Genomic DNA, 14,805 nt, shown 5'->3' on the forward strand with positions numbered 1-14,805 from the left:
GTGTTTTTTCATGTCCTCTATGCTCTAACTACGAAAATATTTGATTTAAAAATAAGGAATCCTACTTCGCGGAATTTCATTTATCACGGTAGGGTCTAGAACCGATTAACCGCGGTAAACGAGGGTTCACTGTATAGTGAAACATTGTCTATTACATTAGAATTTTAGAGAATAATAAATATGTAATATTATGACATTTATAAAATTAATGTTTGCCATATTCTAAGAAATGCAAATGCAGTTTTAAATTAAGTAAAGTTAGCCTTATGTTCTTCTAGATGACAATCCTAGTTACTATAAACAAACAAACAAACAAACAAAATTATGACTATAAAATAATATTCTAGTTTCCAAATATATTGGAAATAGCTTTTTATGAAATGTGAGACCATCCAGAGAAAGGTAGAAATTTCTATAAATTTACTTACTTTAAGAATTTTGGTTTTCTGAAGGAACTAAAACTATTATTTTTTTCCAGGTAATATGAGTAGAATCCCCATAGGCAATGAATAGCTGGTATTATCTTTATAATTCCTGTTTTCAATCTTCAGTTATACTCTGGATCATGGTATTTTGTGCAGAATATGGCATAAAAAATGACGAAAGAGATTTCTGTGAGAATGTTGAGCAGTCAGAGAAGCACTATTTAATATACCTGAACCAGAGGAAAGGCATGTGTATTGTGAGCTAAGCTTTGAATGTTGTTGAGAAAAAATATATATTAAAGATAATTTACAGAGAATTCAGTATTATCTTTGCAAAAATCCATGGAAGAAAAATGTTGAAGTTCAATCATAAATGTAAGAAAAATGAAAAAATAAAGCTCTTGAAACTGACAGTAAGGAACCAGTAATTGCTGAGAAAAACAATGCAGACTCATATTTCTCAGCACTTGTCTCTATTTGATGGTATTTGGAACTGAGAACATCAATTTAGGTTTGTCTTATCTCTTCTGAGAAAAACAATTTTCCTTGCTACAGCATTTTTGCTTACAACCTTTTAAAATAAGCGTTGACTTAGTACCTTTTTACTCTGGATCTCTTGTTCTGAGTTTAGCCCGTGTGTCTTGTTTTCAGGAACAGTGATGGTGTCATGAGTTAAGTGCTGGGCTGCTGAACAAAGGTGTCAGAGGTTAAAACCCACTAAACTCTCCAGAAGAGAAAGACGGGGCTGTCTCTTTTCATAGATTGACAGCCTCAGAAAACATACAGAGCAGTTCTAATTATGCTGTAATATTTTTCAAATGTGTTGTAAAGGTACTTATCCAAATAGAGCAATCTAAGCCCAATAGGCTGTCACTGATGTTGTTGGTTCATGCTGTGGAAACAGATCCCCTCACAGCACCATGTGCACATGAAGGAACCATGACAGTCTTCTGTCTTCCTCACAGTTGGTGGGCTTGATCAGCCACCGCAGCCTCCTTGAGGGTCTTCCTTTTGCTTTGGTACCCCTGTATTTTATCAAGCATAAGGCCTTGGCCAGGGATTCGGCGCTTTTTTCCTTCTAACAGTTTTATTGACACTTCATCCATAGATCATAGGATTCAATAGTTTAATCATATCAAGAAGATTAAACATTTATTACCACAATCAATTTTAGAATATTTTCTTCTTCCTTGTGTTCCTTGTTATTCATGAAATTATTTTTTCAATTGTGGCAAAAATATACACAACAAAGCATTCTCCCATTCAACACGTATAATTCAGTACCATTCATACTCCTCATGTTGTACCACCATTATTGAGATCCTTTTCCAAATGGTTCCACACCATTAATATAAACTCAATGCCCCCTGAGCAAAAACTCTTCCCCTTTCACCCATGGTAACCATAGGTCAGGTTTAGTTTCTTTTCCTTCTTTCTTTCTTTCTTTTAGTAGTTTTCTTGATATAAATTCACTACCATACACTTGCATGGTTCAATCACTTTTTAAAAGAGTTATATATACACAACATCACAATCCGTTCCAATGTTTGCCGCCCTCTCCCACATTCATTAATTACTCTTCAGTTCCCCTCACCCATCCCACCCACCCTGTTCACCATAAACCATTGCGTCAGTTAGGGTCTCTCGGTATTCCGTTCCTTCTGTGCTTCATACACTTGGAAACCTAACAGAAAAAATACAAAACAAAATAAAACAGAAGGAAGAGAATAAGAAGAAGAAAAAGGAAAGGCCACCACTACTATTTTAAAAGCCAGGGAAGAACTTTCTGTCATGGAACAAGTGAGAAGCATTTGAGCCTAGAGCAAATTTAGATTGAGTCCAGAGGAAGGTCAACTGATCAAGTATCATATTACACCATGGTTTGATCCACTATAGTCAAGTTTACAGTATCTCTCATCCTTTGCCTGTGGCTAGGGAGGATCTGCCAGACGCTTAATCTGACTCAATAGTTTACAGGTAGATTTTAGTTCCCACTGTCTTCCATAACCTACAAATTGGGTGATTAAAATTTAATCTCTGATATTTTTCCTTTCCTCGTATTTAGATTTTGTTGTCATCGTTTTTTGGGTCACACAGGTTGGTGTGTTTCTTTCGTGTGGAATTAGTTGACAACTCTCTTAGATGGCTGCTTAAGACCCCATTCCACTTGTTAGCTGGGCACCATGTGCTTTCTTCACCACACTTTGCTGTAGAATGCTTATGTTCAGTAATCTCTTCTTGAAAGCGAGTATGGAGCAAGGCCATGTTATAGGACCTAACTGTTCTCTGATTGAGGCTAGAATTATGTGGAACCCCAAAGGATTTGTCACTTCAACGAACATGACCAAAATATGTGCTGCTTCTAATAGCACCTTCTTGTTGATTACTTTGCAGGCACAGTGGTACTTTATAAGGCATGGCTAATGAGTTTGTAATGACGGTGATAAAGCTGCGCTCTAAAATTTTTATTTCTAAATTATATAATCTAATATGATGTTCACCTTTTTCAATATGAATCTTTGAAAGCAGGATAGAGTATGCCTTAAAGAGCAGTCAGCACGAAGACAATGATCAAATAAAGTGAAGTAAACAGGTATTTATCTTTCTTTAAATAAATCAAGCTCGTTGGATTAAGCTATATATATAATCTTGCAAATTGAGGGAGGACAACTACTTATACCTATTGGCAAATGTTCTTTCGATTATAATCATCTAGTATAGTTTTCACCGACCAATGTTGTGTCTCCACAAAAAAACTCTTTCTACAAACAGAGGAGGCAATTTATATATAATACAACTCTCATTCATAGAAACATCATACAGGGGTTGATGTGTTGGATTCTTTTTTCATTGACAAGTCTTATTTTATATGAATTGGTTTTAAAAAATCAATGTGATAATGGATGTGATCTCAATAGAAGAGTATGCTATAAAAGTTGTGGAGGATAAGTGATGATTATGAGAACAGCTTGTATTGATGACAAAAGGGGAGAGGAAGAAATTAAAGGACCCCTCTCTAGAGTGAAAAATAAAGTGAGGCATGGCTGCGAGCATGAATAGGAAATTTCTATTAAAAAAAGAGAGAAAGCGAGACAGAGATCGTGTCATTCTAGGAGTCCTGGTGCGTAGCAGTTATGCATTGGGCTAGGCACTGCAAGGTCAGCGGTTTGACACCACCATCTGCTCCAAAGGAGACAGATGGCACTTTCTACTCCTGTGAAGGGTTGGTCTTGGCAACCCACAAGGGCAGGTCTACACTCTCCTATTGTGTAACTGTGAGATGCCATCACGCAGCGGCAAAGAGCAAGCATCATTCTACAAAATAATGTCCTATTTTTGCTAAGTTAAATTCATTTTAGCAATTCAAAAAATGTATCACTCCCCCAACATTGAGTTAATTTTCAATCTTGAAGGGAGAAGAGCCATAGGTGGAAAGCAACTTCTTTTGTCCAGGCGGATTTTGATGTTAAACTATCTTGCAAACCAGAGGATTTGGGGCCAACTTTTGCAGTGCTTGTCAAAGTCAGCCATGTTTCATGTGGCTCCATGATCCTGTATCAAACTGTAGAAACTCTGAATGGTATGAGTTTGCTTAATTTTAACCATAAAGTACAGTCCATTCTCAATGAGTCACTTCTGACTCACGGCCACCCTATACAGGGATCCTGAGGGTATACATCTTGACAATCGCAGATAGCCTCATCTTTCTCCTTCAGAATAGTTGGTGAGTTTGTACTGCCATCCGTGATGTTTACAGTCCACTGCCTAATCCACAGCAGCACCAGAATTTTTACCCTGTTTCCCCCAAAATAAGACAGTGTCATATTAATTTTTGCTCCCAAAGATGCGCAAGGTCATATTTTCAGGGGATATCTTATTTTTCCATGAAGAAGAATACGGTACATGTTTATTGTTTATTGTTTTATTAAAAGAGACCTTGCACTTCCTGTCTGCTCCGGCTGCGCTGTCACCAACAGTGAGCTGCGCAGCGGCACCATCGCTATGGTGCAGAGTTACAGTATAGTGTCGGGAGGCCTTATTTTCGGGGAGGTCTTATTTTTGGGGGTTGTCTTACTTTTGGGGGAAACACGGTAGATCATGCATAAGTCACCACTGACTTTTAGACCACTCTAACTCATAAAAAACCCCACAAAACACAAAACAGAATCAACTGCCATCAAGTGAATTCCAATGTATAGCTACCCTGTATAGGGTTTTGCAAGCTGTAAATATTTACAGGACCAAATAACTTCAACAGTGTTCAGTAGAGACAGTGGGTTTGAACCACCAACTTAGCAGAGCAATACTTACTTGAGAGTGCCACCTGGAGGCCTTTAACAGTAAACTAATGCTAAATTAACCAGGGATAGCAAATATTACTCGGAGTAACATTCCATACATACATAATATACTTGTCCCTTTTTCTTCCTTATTCAATGTCCAACTTTCACATGCGTACGAGACTGTTGAAAATAAGGAAGACCAAAGAAGAATCCAAGGCACTTGTTGTTAGACAATTCTGTGTCAACTAGACACTGCTGGCTAGTTGTGAAGTCCAACCTGTCAATCAAGGTTACAGTCTGATGCACAGCTGCCCTTGGGGTTGTGACCTCACTCTGCCTTCCTATCTGTTGGGACTCTGTGCTGCTGACCCTGAGAACTGTGTGATTCCACTGGGCTTGGATCCACATGATTCTGCACCCACCACCCTGTGAGCTTCCTGTACCCTGCATCGGTGCATGTGGCTGCCTGAGTCTGAAGAGGGATTTACGGACTAGTATCAGATTTATGAACGTAAGTCGGACTGGGCTGGGAAGAATTCTTGATATATGAATTACTTCTTGATATAAGCTCCTTCTGGTACATACAGGAGTGTTACTGGATTTGTTTCTCTAGTCAACGCGGCCTAACCCAGCATCTTAACAACAGCTACAATAGGTTTTCACTTGAATCTAGCTAAACATACCCAGGTTTTTGTAGAGTGTGAAGGCATGTTTTCACAGATTAAATTCCACATCTGAGGCAATGCAGATCTAGTAAAGCAGTACTGTAGACCGTTCTTTCCCACAAATGGGTGGAATATATTCGTGTAATACTGAAGGATCTGTTCTACACTAGAATAAAGATCTTGTTCCCCAGTGTTGTAGAGGAAGTTAAAATAAGAGACAGAAGCATACCTCAGAGCTGAGTGGGTGAGGTCACAACTGAAAAGGGAAGTACGGTGGATAGCCACTTCTCAAGAAGGGAGAACTGGGCTTAACAGAGCAGGGTTAGAAAAACAGGAATTCACCAGAAAAATGCTTCTGACTAGACATGATGGCAATACTGTTTTCATTCAGCTTTACGATGGTTCATGCATAGCCTACCCACACCCCATCCCCCCAAAAGAAAGAAAGCAGAAAGAGCAATGGGCAACATACCCTGGACATTTGCCCAAAGTTACAGGTTTTCTCACTTCATTTATTCACAAACGAAGTCCAATCAAATGCACTTTTATTGGCTAGGATATGCTCCTAACTCCTGCTTATTTCAAGTTTTTGTTTTTTTTTTGGCCCACATTACACATTCTTATCCTTATTCCCTGTGACCCAGGTTCCTGATGGCCAGGAAGGCCTATCCTCATACCAGATTACATATATGTACACAACCATTTTCTAATGAGTTGAAAATATTTTTCTTTAACAAATGAACTTGTGTGGAAAGGTCTGTTACATTCTTTCTGAGCAAGTTGAAAGCATTTGTAGGTAGCATGCCTTCTGTAACACAACTTCCTAGACTAGGAACTACCAAATAACGAGTATCATTGTATTCCCTTTTTAAACGTGGAAACTAGTATTTACAAAGGACTGTTCTTCTACTTAACGCTTTAACATGGAAGTACACATTAAAAATAGCATGAGTTACATTATCCAATAACTATGAATTTCCTTGGTAGTTTCAACATCTAGTTAACATCCTGTGAGATGGCAATCATGTTTCATCTGGACAAATTACGTCTGTCCCGTCTTTTCACTCCTGGTCATTCTTGAAATGGGTATTAAGGGATTCCTCCATCAGAGAAATACTTGGAATTACTGAGGAAAAATTACATTTTCCACAGCAGTATAGAATCACTTTACAGGTTGAACTTCTGAATGAGACTGCCACAGGGCACTGCAGGTGGAGATAGAAATAAAACAAACAATTTCCCTCACCCACTCACACATACAAAAGAATAAGAAACCATCCAACTAGCACCAGAAATACTTCAAACCAGAGGATTGTCTTTTTCCCACAATTTTGTTGCTAATATACTCTGCCTTCTGGAATCATTCTGGAATCTATTAGCTATTTATTGTTTCATGTTTGCAGGGTGTAGAATGTACTCTCTAAAAACAATGAAAAAATGAAAACAAAACAAGAACCAAACAAACAATGCTGATTCAAAACAGTCAGTATAATTTTTAACTATATGCAGACATCATTAAGTATAGCTACTTGACAAATAATGAAATACCATAACTTCTTTAAAAAAGAAAAACATGCACATAGACCATATAGTCCATGAACTTTATTATTTGTGATTGTACTAGAATGCACTTAATAATGAGCTTTGGTTTAGTATTGTTGGATTAATAACTGGATTCACTGGTAACTGGATTCACTATTAGCTACACTAGTTAGACTTCATCTCTTGTACTATGGAAGGATCAGTCCCTGGAGAAGGACATCATGGTTGGCAAAATAGAGGATTAGTCAAAAAGAAGCAAACAGGTAGGCGTTGGACAAGATGGATTGACAAAGTGGCTCTAGCAATGGGATCAGGCATGACAACAATTATGAGGATGGGACAGGATCGGGCAGCGTTTCATTCACTTGTCAATAAGGTTCCTGTGAGTTGGAACTGATTGGACGGCACCTAACGCAAACAACAATGAATTCATTGTTGACAACAGTGCCCAGGAAGTTGTGTTCTAGGTGTGACTTGACTACCAGTGAGCAATGGCAGTGCTATAGACACTGGACCAAGAGCAGGAAACGAAGGTTTCAGTTCTCACTTTGCCAGCAATCCTTGAAATTTGATTAATAACTTCATATTTCTGTTCTCTGTTTCCTTACTTGTTCATTGATGATCTTCAACTCAGACTTCCCTTTATATAATTATATATGTTGTGTGATTTTATCCCACCGGCTGGTAAAAACATGAACTTTATCCTCATCAATACACCCAGTTTAGAGCTAAGCATGGCACATCTTGTAGACAGATTTCTTAGTCTCATCGGACCATAAATTAAATGATTGAGCCATAGAGTTAAAAATGTACAATATAGACATGCATCATCAGAGTATGGAACTTTAATAGAGAAGGAGGGGAAAACCTGTACCCTGTTCAACATGGAGCAAACTTTCCGAGAGAATACAGTGCTACATTTCAGTTCCGTTCCACATTTTAAGTAAAGATATAGAGAAGATATTGGATGTGACTCATAGAAAAGCAATAAAAATGATTAAACTTATACAATACCTGCTCTGTGAGGAGAGATTAGGCTGTAGAAGAAAGAAATAAAATGTGATTCAGCACCGTGATGAGAATGCTGACCAATGATTATTGGCTTTCATAGACAACTGCCCCGGAACAACAACAAAATGAGATTAAACCGTGAAAAGAAAATGGTAGTTCCTCGATTTAGAAAATATAACTTTTGGGCAAGATTCAGGGAACACTACTTCTGATGGGGTTTCAAAATGTCATAGCCACTTGTATCTCTGGAATGCTTTTGTACATATATCACACTCCGGCAGAGACTTTCTGTGGCGGAGGGAAGTGTTTCAGTTTAGCATCAGTATGAAAGAGTAATACATTCAGTGATAAAAGCTTCCTTCATTTGTTTTCTGTAAAGTGATGTTGTTAATTGTCATCAAGCTGATTAGCTCATGTGCAGTGATAAATAGGAAGAAACTGTTCCAAATTTTTTTTGGGTGTTGAGTAATTGGGAAATGTTTGATAATGGAAAGAAATCTTCTAAGAACACTTATCCAGGATAAGAAACTAGGTTTTTCTTTTGAAATATAAAAGGAGTACGTACATTTTGAACTTACGCGTTATTTTCCAACTGTTTGGATTGGCACTCTATGTCTCTTGAGCTGTTGAAAAGACTTTATGGTTGTGGTATAGATAAGATCAATCAAACGGCTATATTAAAGATTTCATGAAAGACAAGAGAATGAAAGAACACAAAGCATGTCCCGTCTCTACATCAGTTTTCTTATCTGTAAAATGGGGAAAGATGATTGTTAAATCAGAAGTTTATTAAAGGCAACAAGGGTTAAGGAAGATAATCTTTGGAAAGGTTAACGGAGTGGATCACAAGTAGCACGGACCTCATACATGTTAGCAACGATCTCGACTGCTACTCTTGTCAGCATCTTAAGCTGAATGGCTCACTAGAGTGTAAATGACTCCACTACATGCTAATACTTATTTATTAGATACACAATGATGAATTGTAAGTAGATAGATGCCAGTGTTTAGGGTATGTAGGTATCTACATGAAAATGAATATGTATATAAATACTATACACACTCCTATCATTTGTATGAGTATATATCCTAGTTCTTTTCCCTCCTGAAAATTACATGACCAAACGAAAATAAAATTCACTGCCATCGAGTCGCTGTGGACTCACAGTGACCATAGAGGACAGAGTAGAACTGCCTGTGGACTTCTGAGACTGTCAGTCGTTCATGCCGTAGAAAGCCAGTTTTCTCCCGTGGGACAGCCGCTTACCTTGAGCTTGACAACCCCCTGGGTAACCCACTGGTCAGCCACCAGTGTTTCAAAAACCTCACAAGGACACTGAATAATGGCCACCCTCTAAAGGGAAGAATGAAGTTCTGAGATAGGCGAGGAAACCCTCTTCATTTACTATATATCGTTTATGTGATTTGAATATTGGCGTTTTATGTTTTATTGCACATTGCTTTGCTGTGCTTTGTGGGGTTTTTGTTTGCTTTTGTTTTTACAAGTTGAAGATCTCTGGCAACCCTACCTTGGGCACGTCTCTGCAGCATTATTTTCCTACAGCGTGTTCACTCATATTTTGGTCTGTTTTCACAATTCTTACAATATTTCAAATTTATTTATAAGGCTATTGCCTGTTGACTGGACTGCAGTGTATTGTGAACATAATGTTTAAATGCACAGGGCAACCAAACAATTTTGTGATTCACTCTGTTGCCTTATTTACTTTGTTGCAGTGTGGGGTATAAACAAATCCATGCTATTTCTAAGGCATGAATATACTTCATTGTAAATGAAGACTACAGAAGTTAGACATTTTCTTGAGTAGGAATTTACTTGTTTTCCACCGAGTAATTGCAGTCGGTAGAGGAGTTCCATGCTTTTGAAATTGTATAGTAAAAATGCTGCTCCTTTTTGTATGCCCTTTGTTTTTCTCTCCTTTCTGCAGTCACTGACAACATTCCGAGCTCTTATAGTGACCTATGGAAACAGATTGGAATTAATATGCCCTCTCGTTTTCATTGATATTTTTAAAATTACTAGTTTATGTATAAGTTTAAATCATACCTAAGATGGGGTTGGATAGTTTGCTTATTGGTTGGTGTTTTGAAGTGATTTGCAAATATAAAAAATGGAATCCTTTCTGATGACTAGTAAAACATTGCCCAAACGTATTAATTTTATCTTTTCTTTAATGAAAAGAGATTCATGCATGTGATGACACGTATGCTAGTCCAGGTAGACTAGAGAAACAAATCCATAGAAACTCATATGTGTATAAGAGAGAGCCTATATAAAGGGTAATTGTACATCATGAAAACATTCCAATCCAATCTAGTCTAAGCCCATAAGTCCGATATTAGCCCATATGTCCGATACCAATCTATCAAGTCCTTTTCAGATTCACGAAACATATGCAATGACGCTGAATGCAGGACACTCACAGGCCAGTGCATAGAGAGTCTCAGAGCTGGCAGGGGTCTCTATGTGACTTCTTGAGCTTCAGGGGTCTGCTTGCATCAAGGTAGGTCCATGTGGCTCCTCCAGCTCAGGGCACTAGTGTAGTTCCATGTGTCTTGTCAGCTGCAATGTCTCCCAGAGAGTGAGCAGGGAGAGAGAAGTGTCTGCAACCTCCAAGGAAGAAATACAGAATTTCCCAGAATTCCCAGGAGAAGGCCACGCCCACCCAGATACCTCATTGGCTATGATCTGATTGACAGGCTAGACTCCACCCCTACCTTCTGAATCCTCAAATTGACAAATGATTATGTAACTATCACAACAAGCAAGTTAGTATGAGAAGAATATATATCATAGGAATAATTTAAAATTTCTCTCAATAATTCTTTTCTGGGTTGTTGAATTGCCTTTAAAGATTGTTGAATTCAAGGTTGTTGAATCGCCTTTTAAGAATGGGTAGTTTTTGAAGTTTGTGACCGATTATTCCAGGAGAAATGTTTCTCAAATTTCAGTGGGTCTCATTTCTTAGACCGTAGTACAGTGCATTTGGAGAATGCTGCAGATTTATGCCCGCTCTTGAAATCTGAGTCATAATGATCGATTATCAGGTTTCCAAGACTTTAAATCTTTATAGGAGCAGCCCGCCTCATTTTATTCTAAGGGAGTGGATTGAACCACTAACCTTGTCCTCAGCAGATCGCAACAACCACCAGGTTCATTCACTCTGCCAATAAACATGTAGGCGTTGGATTACTTTTGCAATGGAGGGAGATCTAGACTACTCTATATTTCCACAAAGATGTGAAAACGCATTAGACTTACAGCAGCTTCTTTCCCATACTTGACAATGAGATCGGTTAAAATAGTCTGGGATTGCCTACAAACAGGTATTCATGTTATTCTTCAATAAAATATGTATATACTAAAACAGGGCAGCTCACAGCAACCCTACAGGACAGAAAAGAACGGCCTCATTCGGTTTCTAAGATTATAAATCATTAAGAGGGCTAGAGGTCTCTGGATTTTCAAAAAACCAACTACACAAAATGGAAAATTTTATTGTCAGACTATTTCCCTCCATCATAGAAATTCCCTATGCACAGATAGCCTTAAAAGTGAAATATTTTTGCTATTGTATTTTAGAAACTGCTTTAAAGACTAGAAGAGTATTCAATATTTCACTTTCTTCGAATATGCATTGGAGAAATGTAGCAGGACTGAGTTAGCAAGACGTAGGGCTAACTCACTCACAGATCTTTGCAGCACAGGTTGATTCTCTTTTTAATATATATCTTTGCAGAATGTTTCTGTACCTTCCCTTCTTCAAGAGATGCCACTTGGCTGTGATCTCCTATAGCCACCATCACCGCTGTTTTCCAGAACTGTCACTCGTAAACTGACGAAGATGCTGACAATCCAGATAGTGGCCACTTACTGCAAGACTGCATTTGGGCACTTCGAAACACCATCGTGCAGATTTGTAGGCCACTTTTTGTATCTGACATTTTGTAGTCACTTATGGAAGAGTTAATTCAGAAGAGATTAGATTTTCAAATATGTGCAAACCTGTTTTACAAGAAATAACCGAAAAATGAGATACTAAAATTAAAACTGGGTAGTTACCCTGTTTTACTATATCCATATTTTATTTAAGAATAAAATGAATACCTGTTTGTAGGTAATCCCAGACTATTTTAACTGACCTCATTGTCAAGTATTAAAAAGAAGCTGAATTAAGTCAAATGTATCTTCACATTTTTGTGGAACTATAAAAAGTACGCTGGATCTACCTCCACATTGCAAAAGGAATCCAACAGCCACGGGAACAAAATAAAAGCTATTGTGTTTCCCCCCATGAAGTGTGGTACCAGCCATTTAACTGTACAGTAAATGTATGTAAAATACAATTTAACTTGTACATAGTGCATCCGCTAAGAAACACAGAGGGGCTGAAGCAACAGTTTGAATATGTTTAGTTCCTCCTTTGTGCATGTATCCTCATAACACAGGCTTCCCTAGGGATGTATGCTGGTACCTGAAGAATCAGTGCCTTCATGGACCTGTGAAAGATGGCGAAGCACAGCTCGACATTTAAGAACAAATATCCCCACTCCTGCCTTATCCTGTACTGTGCAACTCTCCCTTTGTACAACATGGACTCTCTCCCAGGGCAGCCATACACAACCAGGGCCCAAGAACTCCTACTCTCGGATGCTGAAAACCATTTGCTATCAAGGGGACTCCTATGCATGGCGACCTCACTTAGGTCCATATTATTTTTATTGGCTGGTTTTGAGAGAGCAGAGCCCTGGGCCTTTATTCCAAGAAGCCTTTGAGGTGGCTCCCTTCCAGACTGTGGTGAGCAGCTGCGCATTTTTAATACTTGCGCCATCAAACAGCTTCTTCAAGGGACACAGAGAACCTGCTTTCCTGCCATCTCCTTTGACTTAGGCCTGGGGGTTTCCTCTGACTCCGTCATCATAGGCTTACTTTGTGAAACAGACCTTGTCCCTGAGGGCTATATTAACAAGTCATTGTTTTTAAAGAACGTATGAAACCTAAACATTCAACGACTGCTCCTGAAAATAATTGTTTATTTTGCAGTTACGGTGTACGCCTTCAGGGCTGTGCCGACCCTATCCCTTTCTCCTGGGATCAGCAAGTGCACTTCTAGTCAAATTTATTTAGGCGAGGAAGCAATTTTTATTTTTCCATTTTAAGATATGCTGCAGTCATACAGAAAGTGTGGCAAGCCAATGTGTATATTTTGGAAAATTATTTAATCAGACAGCAGGGACTGCTTTTGCATTTTCTGAATTAATCATAGAGGGCTTTGTAAGGTTTTGCTTTATTTGGGGGCTTTAAAAAGTTTTTTAGGAAAATCCCACAATCTTCATTCTATTTTTTTCTTGAACTTTTTGAAGCTCCTTCATATGTACTTATCCTTTTCATTAATGTGTAGAGCAGAGGTAGTTTTCTAACTGGAGGTACAAATGCAGGCTAGATAATAAGCCCATGGTTCACCGGGGTTTTTTATAACAGTTTAATTGAAAACACAGTAGCTAAAAGCATGCACCTCACGCTATACAGACTTATGCCCCAAGCTTATCAGAAATTAACAATCAGCATACGTGATTTGAATTGTAAATAGTGACCTATCCACTAACTCATTAAGAAAGGGACTTAGGCTATTAAACACTTTTAATGTTTACTTTAGACTCTCTTATATCTCTCCATTAAAAAATATGCCTTTTGACCACAAAAGAATATATTGTTCAATTTTAGATTGAACAAAGTTCTATGGAATTTTTTTTCAGGATGATATTCCATAGATTAGTACCCTAATTCTCTGCTGTATGATAGTTATTTGGAATTTTTTATCCTTCAAAAGCAAACTAACATAGAAACTCCCAACAAAAGTACACCCTTTTTAAAAATAATATGAAAACTATCAAATGTTTGTGTATCGTGATGTAATTTATTCTGTTTAATTTCAAGGCAATTGCCCACATTAGCTTTTTATTTTAAGTAAATTAGTTTCCCCCCAAAATATGTTTTTCTTTCATTATTAACTTAACTAATACAGATGTCAGACTAACCTGTGTAATTTAGGATATTTAGACCTATGAGGTAGGGGTCTTACAAGATCTGATTTAACAAACCTGTCGCCATCTAGTTGACGTGGACTCATGGTCACACAGTGTGTCGCTGCACAGAAATGAGCTCCATTGGATTTCCTTGGCTACTTTGTTTATAGAAACAGATCACCTGGCCTTTCACAGAACCACAGAGTGGTTGGAACTGCCAACCTTTCCATTAGTAGTCAAGGGCAAATGGTTTGTGGCACCCAGAGACCAGGAGCTCAAGCAGAAATGAAGGATGCACCTGACTTAGAAATGTAGAAGGCATCTCTGTAGTTGAAGGGGATAATGAAGAGGATTCAAGACTCAAGAACTGATTAGCATCAAGAATGTGCACACTGCCGGTCACTGGTCTCCGTTTCTTAACTTGGCTTCTTTCTTCGACCTGCTTCTCTTTCACTACCGACCAACGAGTTCTGATTCTTCAGAGATGAGCCCCCAGCTCCTAAGTCCAGTTATCCTCCCTCCTAGAAGCCAGCCTGCCTGGGGTGCCTTATCTCAAATTCAGATTCTCAGGGAAAGGATTCTGATTGCGCCCACTTTCGTGAACTGCCCCTTTAGGACAAATTAACTGGGGTGGGGTGGGGTGAAGCTTTTTATGCAGTTTCTAAACTACTGGACATGTGATCGCAGAAAGGGCTGGGTAGGAAGAAAAAAGTTTGCTTACAATAGCACTTTTTATTACATTAAGCTCATATTGACCGGCCATCCTGTCATTTCTTGACTTTCCATGGTTTCCTTCTTTAAGCCTCCACTATTCCTTCTCCTCCTCCTCCT

The sequence above is a fragment of the Echinops telfairi genome, unplaced genomic scaffold, assembly GCF_000313985.2.
Source record: "Echinops telfairi isolate 266 unplaced genomic scaffold, ASM31398v2 ScPeMD7_6;HRSCAF=24_0, whole genome shotgun sequence".
Classification (NCBI taxonomy): Eukaryota; Metazoa; Chordata; class Mammalia; order Afrosoricida; family Tenrecidae; genus Echinops; species Echinops telfairi.